Below are 12,915 nucleotides of genomic sequence, written 5' to 3'. Positions count from 1 at the left end.
AAATAGACGGGGAGGGGGGATGGGGGGAGAGGGTGACTCTGCCGTGGCGACTTTGAACATGAATAACTTTTATTAAAATTTTACCGAACGCTGTGAAACTTCACACGTTTTCACGTTTTCAGAAAAATATCTGGGAAATATTTAATATGGTTGGTAAGTGTTCGTTGACTTTGACGCTACCATGGTAACCAGGTTTGACATGCAGGCATATTGTTTTCAGAAAATGGAAAATTTGACCCTCTCTTATATCAATGTTATGAAATTTTTACCTGCCCTTTGGCCCAAAAAAAAGACTTACGATTTTCTTTACAATACAATTAAATCCGAACTTCTGAGGCCTTCCGAGCAGATTTCCACACAAATGAACCATTGTGGATGAGTTAGTATCATTATATATCAACTAACACGTTTGCTCATCTATGTCAGTAATTGCTGTCATCAACAGCTCTCTTGACAGCTTATAATACAGTCAAACCTGTATTAAACCCCGGGGGGGTACTCCCCTATATAAGGTATATAGGTATGTGCCGCCCCAGAGGGTATGGTTTTTGAGCCGTTTTGGTCTGAAAACGGGTATAGATTTTGACAATTACGGTCTGCATGAAATCGGGTCGGGTTTTTGGGGCCGGGAACATCTACGAATGTTTACAAACATATTTTTCTTCTCATTACGTAACTGGTACGACTAACTGATAGCGAGAAAAAGAAATAGATAAACTATGTCATTCCAGCTTACTCCTCGCGTCAACTTCCGTCTGAAAACGGAAACGGTCTGAAAACGGGTATGGATTTTAGAGGTCAGGTCTAAAAACGGGTGTTGAAAATGGCATTTTTAGGTCTGAAATAGGGTCGGGATTTGAAGACCCTGGCGGCACACCCCCACAAAGAATTCCGAGGAGTACCCCCCCGGGTATTAAACGGACACCCTAGGGACCCTTGCTAGTGTCCGCTTAATACAGGGTGTCTGCTGAAAACATGATCCCTTAGAATTCGTCTTAAAAGGGTCATATTAATATTCCTCAGTATGAAAAGGCCTTCAAAGGGTCAAATACCATTCCCGTGAACGGAAAGGTGTTTGGCAGACCGAAAACCAGATAGGGTTTATTCACCATCAGAAAAATCTACTGTACAGCCAAACGAAAAAACAGATCTTATGCAAGTAGTTAGGCGCGTTCCAAAGCTCATGGTCATGTGGTTAGCTTTTAAAGCGCCTAACAAACCCAGGAAAAATTAAAATTACCGGAAAGAGGGTGAGCAAATTGCTGGGTATCGTTGGGAGCTACTTACCCTGCGAGCAGTGGTTTATCCACCGGACGCTACGCCACGAAAGGGTTCTCCCTCTTTCGTAGCGTAGTGTCCGGTGGAAGAAACCACTGCTTATAGGGTAGGAGTTACCCTGTGAGTACATTTTTCAAGGGCACACGTTTTCATGTAACTAGTTGAGACAGAAATTGATGAAAGATTTGTATTGTGTAATTAGTTTTACAGACATGTCTCTAGGTACACGAATTTCCTGTTTCGTGCCACACAAAATGTTTTATCGGTGAGGTCCCACTAATTTGATCACTTTTTTTTTAATCAGGCTGCCAACAGATATAGTATTTCCTGTTTGTTAAGTGTCTACAGAGATGTGAGAGATCTTTTTAAATGAACGATCTATTAAAACGTGGACAAAAAACATGCATCCTTTTTGCAGTGTCCGGTTGTTATTCCGAGTGGGGCCCAGTCCCCTCCGGGGCACCGCAGGGTACCAAATTAGGTCCATGTCTTTTTTGTATTGATTATAAATGATTTAGATGTAAACACACCATATTTATGGAAATTTGTTGACGATACCACAGCATCCGAAGTCGTTCCGAAAGGGAATACCAGTAACGCGCAGAGTATAATTAATAAGGTTATCGAGTGGTCTCGTGCAAATAGAGTCCAACTCAACCCTGACAAACGTAAGGAGCTCCGAATCTCTTTTGCCCGGAATCCAGTTGAACTTGATACACTTATTATTGACGGAAAAGAAGTAGAAGTTTTGAGTACCGCCAAGTTAATGGGACTTACTATAAGCGCAAACCTTACTTGGAATGCGCATATCGAAGAAGTGGTTAAAAAAGCTAGAAAGCGACTGTATTTCAGGCTAGTACAGCTCAAACACGAAATTACCGCCAACAGATTTTATTCTTTTCTACAATACGTGCGCGAGGTCCGTAATTGATTACGCCGTTCAGGTATTTTACAACGCCTTGCCGCAGTATCTCATTAACGAACTCATCCACATCGAGAAAAGAGCGATCTCAATCATTATGCCCGACACGAGCTACAATAATGCATGCGAAATTCTTGGCGAATCACCCCTAGTGAATCATATTGATTCATTATGTGATAAGCTTTTTTATGGCATTACATCCGATAAAGGCCATAGGCTGAACAGTTTATACTTCCGCCATTATATAAGAATCCAAGGTATAACTTAAGAAACTATCGCCCTTATGATATACCACATTGTGTTATATTTTGATCATTATTGTAAAATTTTTATTGTAATTATTAGTATGTAATCATTACGTAATTCAGCCTACGGGCTGCGATGTAATTTTAATAAACCTTACCTTACCTTAACTTACGTTACCTAAATACAGGTTTTTAACAATAGAAAGGACCATAAAAGCCAAGTTTAAGGTGTCCGCGTCCGCTTAATACAGATGTCTGTTGAATACACGGGTATTTTTTACAGTAGATGTGGGGGGGGGGGGGGGGAAGGCGGGACTTGTGCTGCTGTCCGCTTTATAGAGGGTGTCCGCTTAAAATGGGGTCCGGTTAATACAGGTTTGACTGTATTCAGAAATAGGAATTACAAATATGAACTTTTAGTCGACATTCACAAATTCACAAATGGCTTTCCAGCCTGGGGTCACTTCTCGCGGTTATAATTAAAACTGGTGCAAACATCAGTCATCATTAAGATTTGAGCTATTTATCAATCAGAATATTAATTTAAAAGCTATTTTTTTTTTCAGTTTTTCAGACTCGCCATAAATACCGTAATGTTTTGTGTTCTCCCTAAGGATATCACCTTAACTCGTTTACCACAAATGGCTTTTGCTCGCGTAAACTCACACTATTGGCCATTTTAAAAAATTACAAGGGCAGTTCTGAATCTTATGACTCATAAAATATTTCTCCAAGATGTCAAATTGATTTTCAATGAGGAAATAAATTCTATATTCGCTTCTTATTTCACCAACTTCGTTGAGCTCATGTACTTAGCTTGCAAGAGTTTAGTTGCTTTTAAAAGGCTACTACCCTTGACCCTGATTAAATGATAAAGAGGGTTATAACTTCCATCAATTCACAAATATCATTCATTCATCATTTACTGATTTAAGTTTCCCACCTATTTTGTGTCAATTTTTATGTACTTTTGCTCTTGTAAACAGTTTAAATCAACTAAACAAAAAATACTTCCATAACGTGGATGTAGTGCCTGTGTGTACCTAAAAATGAACATGACGAGAGAAAAGACAACGTTGCGTGAGGTTGCCCATGGCATATATACATTTTATGTACACATGGTCATTGTTTGACCACCCTCTTAATGTTTTAATATCTTGTATTAGCTTACAGGCTACAATTTGAATAGCGTATGCATGCCACTTGTCGTTCAGAATTCGAAGTATTTCAAAGCACGCTAAACTCCTAACAGAATGGATAACTTCACCTTGGACGAAGATGGGGGCAAATTCGAGAACATGGTTTTACTTGTAAATGGATGCTTCTCACTTTTGCTTTCAGTCATGATCTGTTTGGTGAACATTGTGTTGATCACCGTTACAGCCAAGAATTCTCCTCGCTTCAAAAAATTATCGCATAAAATTCACATCGCTTTTCTCTATCTTAATCTCATGGCCGGCATATTATTTCTGCCATATTTTGGAATCGCTGAAATTTTACATGGTTTGGAGGTCACCAAGACAACTTTCCTGTTTCCAAGCTATTTGTCTTTGACTCTAACGTTTTTCTCGCAAACAAGCATACAGCTTGCTCTTTTTGCCATGATTGAGAGGTCCATAGCGTTCGGATTTCCTCATCTTCATCGAGGTTTATTGACAAAAACTAAACTGTTGCTAACCTTATTAATGAGAGAGGGAATCGCCCTGATCGTTGTTTGTTTGCAGTTTACTGGGTTAAGCGAAAGGATCTTCTACACCTTGTACATTCATATGTTGATTTCTGTACCAACTTTACTTGTAATTATCATCGCGTGCGTAACTTATCGGAACATCAAGAACAGGAAAAGAATTGAAAGCACGGAAATTCCCTATTCCGTGGAACAGTCCGAACTTTACAGGAAACGAAACACACGAACAGCAAGAAAATATTTAAGAACTATCTGTGTATATTTGCTACCGCTGTATCTGTGTATATTACCATGGTATTTTGTCACAATCATTCAAGCAACATTGAAAAACGGTGTAGAGATTTTCTGGCAACGATTTTCCATATCATTGCTGTTTTTGCCAGATGTCGTCGGACCAATAACCATTACTCTTCGAAACAAGGATTATTTCAACTCAGTAAAGCGCCTCATTCGTAGGTGAACAATTGCAAATAATTTTATTCTCTTGGAGAGAAATTTTGGAACGTTATAAACTGAAGAATTATTGGCAATGCAAAAATGTTAATTTCAATTATATAAAATTTGCTGTAAGAGATATTTTAACGCTTTGTTTGCAGTCATTGTTCCTGTCTTTTGTGATAGAGACTTAATCTGTACGAAAGTTTTAGATATAATTTTAAGTAGCATAAAGTTTTAAGAAGCGGAAATTTATTCCCCGAATTTACTAGCTGAATTTTGGGTTTACGAAAATGCTAGTTAACCTTTTTTTTCTAATTTTTAACAACATATCAGTTGTTCCTTCGAAAAAGGAAAATGTTATTTCCAGTGTTACGAAATTTTGAGTTGACATTTTCTTTTCGGCCAAATCGGAAATTTTGATTTCTGTGGCGCGATTATGTAATTAAGGCCATCCGACCAAATATCCACCGAAATCCTGGTTGAGTACTTTCGTGTATTTACTTGTGCTGTTGGCGGGAGGAGGACATTATTTGGCCTTTGCACTTAATACGTTCGCTGCCCCACTAAACAACAAGTAAACATATACAAGTTAATAAAACAAATATCGACCAAACTCTCAAGTCACTTAAAACCGCTGATGGCTGTTTATTCTTTCCTCGTTTATTAGGGTTCAGCTATGTTACAGGGACTTTTGGGGCTTTTTAGCTCTGTGGCTAAGCAAGAGGTGCCCTGCTACCTACCGGGATCTTTTACATCAAGTGGACCAGATCTTCTTCACAGGAACATATAGCGTTTATTGTAGATCTTGACTCATTAATTCTCTTGCTGGCAGAACTCAAAAGCTTTTACTGAACAACATTTGTCATATGAGACCCGTAACCAATAGCATTTCGACAACTCAATTTCACTTGCGTAAGCTTAGCAAATGGGGGAAATTCTAAAGGAATTACTTTTCGCGCCTTTACAACTGAAGCTCATTTCTTATTCGAAAGAACAGCAGGTGTTCAACACCTATGTGTTTTACTTGACGGCTACAAAGGCTCCGATATTTCCTAAATTGAGTGAAATCTATCTAACAGCTAATCTAACAGCTACTTCGGGTTTTAATTTTAAAGTGTTTGTTGAGTTTCAGTTTATATTTTCTCATTAAAATATTTTTATTTTTATTTTTTTCTCAAAAATTGACTATTCAGGAAAATAAGCCAATAGAGTGCCTGAATAATTACTAAATGCCTTTACTTTACTAAAATCATCGTTTTATATCTAAAACCTATCGTGATTTTCCTGCTGTCCAGACCTTTTGGTAATGTAAAAAACTTATTTATCATTATTCCATTTTGCGGAACTTGACTGAAATGGTCTTGGTTGTACTGTGTACCATCCGATCGAGTGTCCTCTAGAAGGTAGGGCAGAATCTGTCTTCGCTCCCTCCTCTCCCAACCCCAGAGTCAGGAACTCCAAACAATTCCAAGCAAAATAGCGTTGAGGTGGACAATATCAAGTTACTCCGCAATCATAGATAATATAATGGCGATTTTAGAAGGTCAATTTTTAGCTGCCCATATTTTATTAATGCCATTTCACCTGCCTTACTACATTTTAGTTTTTATTTATTTTTTATTTTTCCCTTGCTAAATCTTTTATTGGGAAAGCATACCGTCATGTTTCTCACTTTTCAGTATCAGCAATGCCATTCCCGTGCAAGAAAAATAAAATAAATTTAATGACCCGCAGCGTAATGATTTAAAAACCATTACATGCACTTTGTCGAAATGAAACTACGTGTAAATGAGCGACTTCTTTTTCTTGTATGCAATGTAAAATTCTCCATATTATACAGAACGACTTACAAAACTATATTTCATTGCACTTAATTTCATTGAATTAGTAAAGGTTCTCGATATTTTTTTTAGGCTTCGGCCGTCATCGTGATTAAAAATCTCCGCTTTCCTTTTTTCAACCGACCAAGATTATGGCCGATTTATATATTAATTAAAACCGAAACAAAGAAACACTGACAATCAAAGCGACGACACTATATGTTGTTAGTAACATTAAGTTTCCAGCACCAGTCTAGCTGAAAACCAACTATGGAAAGTGAAGTAATCCAAGTACTTTTATCATAGCCAACTGAAGACATTCGTTTTTTTTAACTTCCGATCTTGGTTCGTCTACACTGCTTCCAGGGGTTAATTCAATAAAACTTTTACACTTGTAATCTACAAGTCGGACCATTGTATTTACAAGCGCAGCCGGAGACGAGTTTAATAAAAATCATTACAAGTCCAGATTACAGGTGTCCGACTTGTAATCACAGGTGTAGCGCTACACGTGTAAAATATGGTAAGAATCCAATTTAATATAACAATTACAAGAGTCCGACTTGTATTTTTACAAGAGTCCAACTTGTAAATCACAAGTGCAAAATACAAGTCGCTTGTCACTTGTAAACATATTGAGTAAGACTTCAGAAAAACAAATTGTAGTGTAAAAACATGTCGTCTTCGACAGAAAAGGAACTCGACGAGCTCCTGAGACGTCAGATAATCCGTCGACCTAGGAAGTTTGAGAAAAGACGGCTGTTTGAGGTCCAAAAAGCCAAGGGAATTTCGAGAGAAGTTTCGTTTTCCTGTCGACGCCTTCGGCCATCTTTTGGAATTAATAGGCCCGCGTTTGGAACAGAACGAGATGGAACCGAGCACTAACGGCAAGACAGCAATTTTTAGTATTTCTCCACATTCTTGGTACAAATTCCTTCTATCGCGTAATGCACTCTTGTTATGGTATCTCTATATCGACAGTATGGAATATCATTCATCGCGTTCTATGGCATTCTTAAGAAAAGGTTCTATGCTCTACGGAGGAGAATGAGAGTGAGAAACATGAAAAGAGCTGCCGAGCTTATCAAGTGTGCTGTTATACTGCACAATCTCTGCATTCTGTTTAGTGATAACGGTGATGATCTTCTTGACGATGCAGATCTCGACATTGACGACGATGAGCTAGATATCGACAACAGAGGAACAAGAGGACAGGCAACAGCAGTTGCTGCAACACTTCCTATGAGTGCGAAAAATAATACCAATGACACTTCAAAACCTAAACTGTTTCAATATCATGAAAAGAGAACAGTCCACGACGAAATACGCCATACGTTTTGGAAGGGACGAATTAATATGCCATCTGTTACTCAATGACGATATTCATTACATGTATTTTGCAAAAAGTTCACATCTACCTGTCTTGGAAAAGAAAAAGAAACTGTATGTCACAATTATGCTAGTTTAATTGGTAAGCATATTCTTATTTTAAAGATAAGTGCAAAAACCTTTCACAGGTTGCAATTGACAGTTTTTCCACTCAATATTCAAAGTATTATAATATAAATGTAATAAGTCCAGCAACTGTCCAAACGATTACTGATATCGTCTTGTTAAATGCCGCTGTTTAATAAAATTATTTAATTGTCAAGATCTTTTCTGAGCTTTTTTATGTCCAATCTCAGCTCGATATTTTCCAGTTGGAGTTTTCTTCTAGATCTGCTGCCTTGTTATGTGCAGTTGATGATATCCCCTTATCCTTTATAACTGATGGCAGAGCCTCACGTCTGATTTTTCTTGGCCTTTTGTTTTTAAGACTGCCTGCTTGGGTAGCATTTTTGGTGAGCCGCCCCTGCCATTGCCAGTTTCAGCGGTAGAAACTTACACTTCACTGACACGTCTTGTTTTGCCTTCTTCGTCACTGTCGACGAAAATGGCGCTAAAACTATCATTTTGTGGTCCCTCACAAGCTGGGCTAAGAGTAACTTTTGTTGCTTGGATAACATGCTCAACAATGGTCTCAAGAATATACAACTGAGAACGAAGGAAGGAGAACCGCATATATATTAAAGGACAGAAGAGATGTTTAATTTTGCATTCGAAAAAACACACATGTATTCAAACGGAGTTTACAATTGCAAGGCTACAATTGCAATTTACACGTGTATTCTGCCAAGGGATACACGTGTAAATTCCAGTGTGGAAAATTCTTTTATTGAATCCTTGTATTTACAAGTCGGACTTTACACGTGTAAATTACACGTGTAAAAACTACAAATGTAATTTCTTTATTGAATTGACCCCAGTTGTTATGTAGACGCGTCCCTTTTTCTTGTTTATTTATTCATTTATTTCTTATTATCATCTTTTGCTCCGTCTCACCGACTCTTTGTTAAATTATACGAGGCCTTGGTACCATTGCGATATCCTACCAACCTGACAAAAACTCAGACAATCGATTTTACAACACTTTTTTTTTTATAAAATGGGTAAAGAATCTCCTGCCCGATCAATTTCTTTAGCTGTAAATTTAAGTCACAGAAAGTTTTAGGAAACGGAATTTTTCTGTTCCCGAATTTGCTAACTGTTGTTAAAGTAAATGCTAGCTGAATTTCGTCAGTTTCTTTTCATTTTTTTTTTTTAGTCAAACTGTGGATAATTAAAGTCATAATCGATAGCAGAGTCTGATCTTCATAACAGCTTAGATTACATTCAAAATCAGAAACTACGAAAATAAACAATAATTCAGTCGTCAGTCATTCATAAATTTGAGGAAGGATAACAAGAGATTTTTGAGCCGTTCGTCACTTCTCAATTATAATTACAACCGGTAGAACTGTCAGTTATCAGTCAACATTTAACCCTATTTAGATGTTTATTATTTTTTATCATTACTCAATATTCAACTAGAAAGCTGATTTACAAAGTGGTTTTCAGGAGGTTCTTGGGTTGAATATTAATTACAATGAAGAAAAGAAAAAAGGAAAACTAATAACAATAACCAAGAAATGAACAAAAATTATTCGGGCTTTTATTGGTCTTCAGCTGGGGCCAGCCTTCAACCCTTCTTAAGCTACTTCCAGGGTAGAAAGTAGGGAGCTTAAGCACAGACGTTCGTGAGCCACGAACGGCAACCGGAAGTCGAATGTTTCCTTTTTTGGCTTGGTTTTGCTCCTTGCCATGGACGGGAAAAGCTCTTATTGATGACCGTGGCTTGACGTTACAAACGCGATGGCGTGAAAACGCTCCAAAAAGGAGCAAATTCAATTTCCGGTTGCCGTTCGTGGCTCAAAAACGTCTGTGCTTAAGTTCCCTAGTACGTGCAAAATAACGCGGGAATTACGTCACGCTTTCGAAATTATGGCCATCTTGGATTTCGTGATTTCTCGAATAGTTCAGAATATCAGAAAAATTGACATAAATGATATAAACATGAAATTTACTGTAAGAAAGTTAATTTTTGTACACATAGAAGAGGAATCTTCTGATTTCTGAAAAACTTGCTTGACTGCCAAAAATTGATTGCCATCGTGACATCGAATTCAGAGAACTCTGACCTACCGTACCAAATTCTTCCCAGATAAATTTCTTTAAAAAAAGGTCAAGACTTTTCGAGCCGTTTTTGCAAATATTAAAAAGAAAAAGAAAACGTTATTGACGTATGTTCGAGGTTGGTGCGGGCAGAATCTTTCTCCCCACCCCCCTCCTCCAAATCCCCCATTCCCCGTCTGGATACGGTTAAGCTTAATATAACAATAAACCATTCTTCAGTTTTTTATGCTGACTCGGTTATTAATATTTATCTCGTCAGCTTACAGGCTAAAATTTGAATAGTTTATGACATAGAGTATTTGCGCATGCCACCTGTCGCCCAGAATTCGAAGGTTTGAAAAGAAAAGATATTCAGCTGAAGTTTTGAGGTATTGTAAAGAAATCCGAGTTTCAAAGTACGCTTACTCATAACAGAATGGATAACTTCACCTTGACCGAAGATGAAGGCAAATTCAGAAAATTCGAGAACATGGTTCTACTTGTAAATGGATGCTTCTCACTTTTGCTTTCAGTCATGATCTGTTTGGTGAACATTGTGTTGATCAGCGTTACATCCAAGAAAAGTTCTCCTCGCTTCAAAAAATTAACGGATAATATTCACATTGCTTTTTTCTATCTTAATCTCATGGCCGGCTTATTATTTATGCCATATTTTGGAATCGCTGAAATTTTACATGGTTTGGAGGTCACCAAGACAACTTTCCTGTTTCCAAGCTATTTGTCTTTGACTCTAACGTTTTTCTCGCAGACAAGCATACAACTTGCTCTTTTTGCCATGATCGAGAGGTCCATAGCGTTCGGATTTCCTCATCTTCATCGCGGGATTTTGACAAAAACTAAACTGTTGGTGGCTTTATTATTGAGAGAGGGAATCGCGCTGATCGTTGTTTGTTTGTAGTTTACTGGGTTAAGCGAAAGGATCTTCTACACCTTGTACATTCATATGTTGATTTCGGCTCCGACTTTGCTTATAATTATCATCGCGTGCGTAACTTATCGGAACATCAAGAACAGAAAGAGAGTTGAAAGTGCAGAAGTTCCCTATTCCCCAGAGCAGTTAGAACTTTACAGGAAACGTAACACACGATCAGCAAGAAAATATTTAAGAGTCATTTGTGTATATTTGCTACCGCTGTATCTGTGTATATTACCATGGTTTGTTGTCACAATCATTCAAGCGACATTGAATTATTCTTTAAAAAATGGTGTAGGGTTTTTTCTGGCAACGATTTTCCATATCATTGCTGTTTTTACCAGATGTGGTCGGACCAGTAACCATTGTCCTTAAATTCAAGGATTATTTCAACTCCGTAAAGCGCCTCATTTGTAGATGAACAAATAATTTTATTCTCTTGGAGCGAATATTGACACGCTATAAACTGACGAATGATTGGCAATGCAAAAGTTTAATTTCATTTATTTAAATTTCTGTAGCATGTACTTGAACGCTTTGTTTGCAGTCACGGTTCTGACGTTTTGTGTGCAGTCATGATTCCTGTCTTTCGTAAAAGGCAAATTAATCAATCTGTTCAGATGCTTTACATGAAATTTTAAACAACATAAAGTTTTAAGAAGCGGATATTTATTCCTCGAATTTACTAGCTGATATTGCTTTTACGAAAACGCTAGCTCACCTTTGTTCGCATTTTTAATTAAAAATTTGCCCCTTTGAAAAAGAAAGGAAAACGTTTTCCATGTGTTGACTTTGAAAAGAATTGACATTAGGCCGAATTTCTGATTTTCTGAGGCACGGTCTGCACGGTTATATAATTAAGGCCATCCGAACAAATATCTAAAAGGCCTTAAAAGGCCATCCAAGCAAACATCCACTCCTGGTTGAGCACTTTCGTGTTTTTACTTGTGCCATGAGACCAAAAGTCTAGAAATGGTCTCCGTTCTAATTCTTTTTCGTGTCGCAAATTTCCACAGGCACTCCAATTCTTTGTAAAAAGTCTTTGTATAAGGTGTAGCCTCTTGTTTGTTTTATAATTTTTATTTGTTTTTTTTTTTTAACGTCGAAGCGCTTGATTCATTGAAGACTATGCAATAAAAACTGAAAGCTTTCGTTCAAAACAGCTCTTGTGACAATTTTATGGCCAAGAAATGCGGTTTTAGGAAACCGACCAAGGCATTTAATGACCTTATTTTAGTTTTGGCGCTCCTTTATCTAGTTGGAAAAAAACGGAGCAAACTGAGAAGGATTGTAGGAAATGAATTGATACGAAGATAAAATTTGTACCATTCACTCTGGCAAGATTTTATCGTGTTTATTTGCACAGATAACTGGACCGAGATGAACCATATTTATCTACGGTATATGCTGGTCCAAGAGAGCTCCTTTCAGATATGCCATGCCTATAGAAAATTGAGAATTAATAATGAAATGTCCAAATGAGTCCAGTGAAGTGTAGTTGTTATCAAAATGTCCCTATATTGTTCCCCCTTTATTCTTAGGAAACGGCTTTCAAAAGGTCAAGCTTTGTTCTAGAGTTGAGAGCAGAAAAAACTTCTATTAAAGGAGCAATATCCCCAATATTCGGTATCACCCTATACAGCCAATAAAAGACATATTTTTATCGATGGAAACGTTAATATATTCCAATTAATGATTTTTTTAGAAGCGATGTTTTATGAAAATTATTTGACATCGGATTTCCATACAAACACTGTTATTTCAATAATTATCAAAAATTGTCAAAAATGGTTTGAAAGAAACACAGTCGTTTCGGGCATATAACCCTTCTTCAGTGTGGACAAAACCGTTGAAATACGCGTATTTCAACGGTTTTGTCCACACAATTGCAGTTTATTTCCTTCTTTCAAACCATTTTTGACACTTTTTGGTAATTATATCTATATCAATCCAATCCGAAAACATTTTCAAGTGTCACGCATCTCCAAGGAACTTTCCTTTCTCCGTTCACTGTTATTTCAAGCCTGTTTGCCTACCCGTCAAAATGGTGTCGAAAACCG

Source organism: Pavona decussata, unplaced genomic scaffold (assembly GCF_977016875.1).
Source record: "Pavona decussata unplaced genomic scaffold, jaPavDecu1.1 SCAFFOLD_28, whole genome shotgun sequence".
NCBI classification, from domain to species: domain Eukaryota; kingdom Metazoa; phylum Cnidaria; class Anthozoa; order Scleractinia; family Agariciidae; genus Pavona; species Pavona decussata.
The sequence above is the reverse complement of the archived record's forward strand: the minus strand, read 5'-3'. Positions refer to the sequence as shown.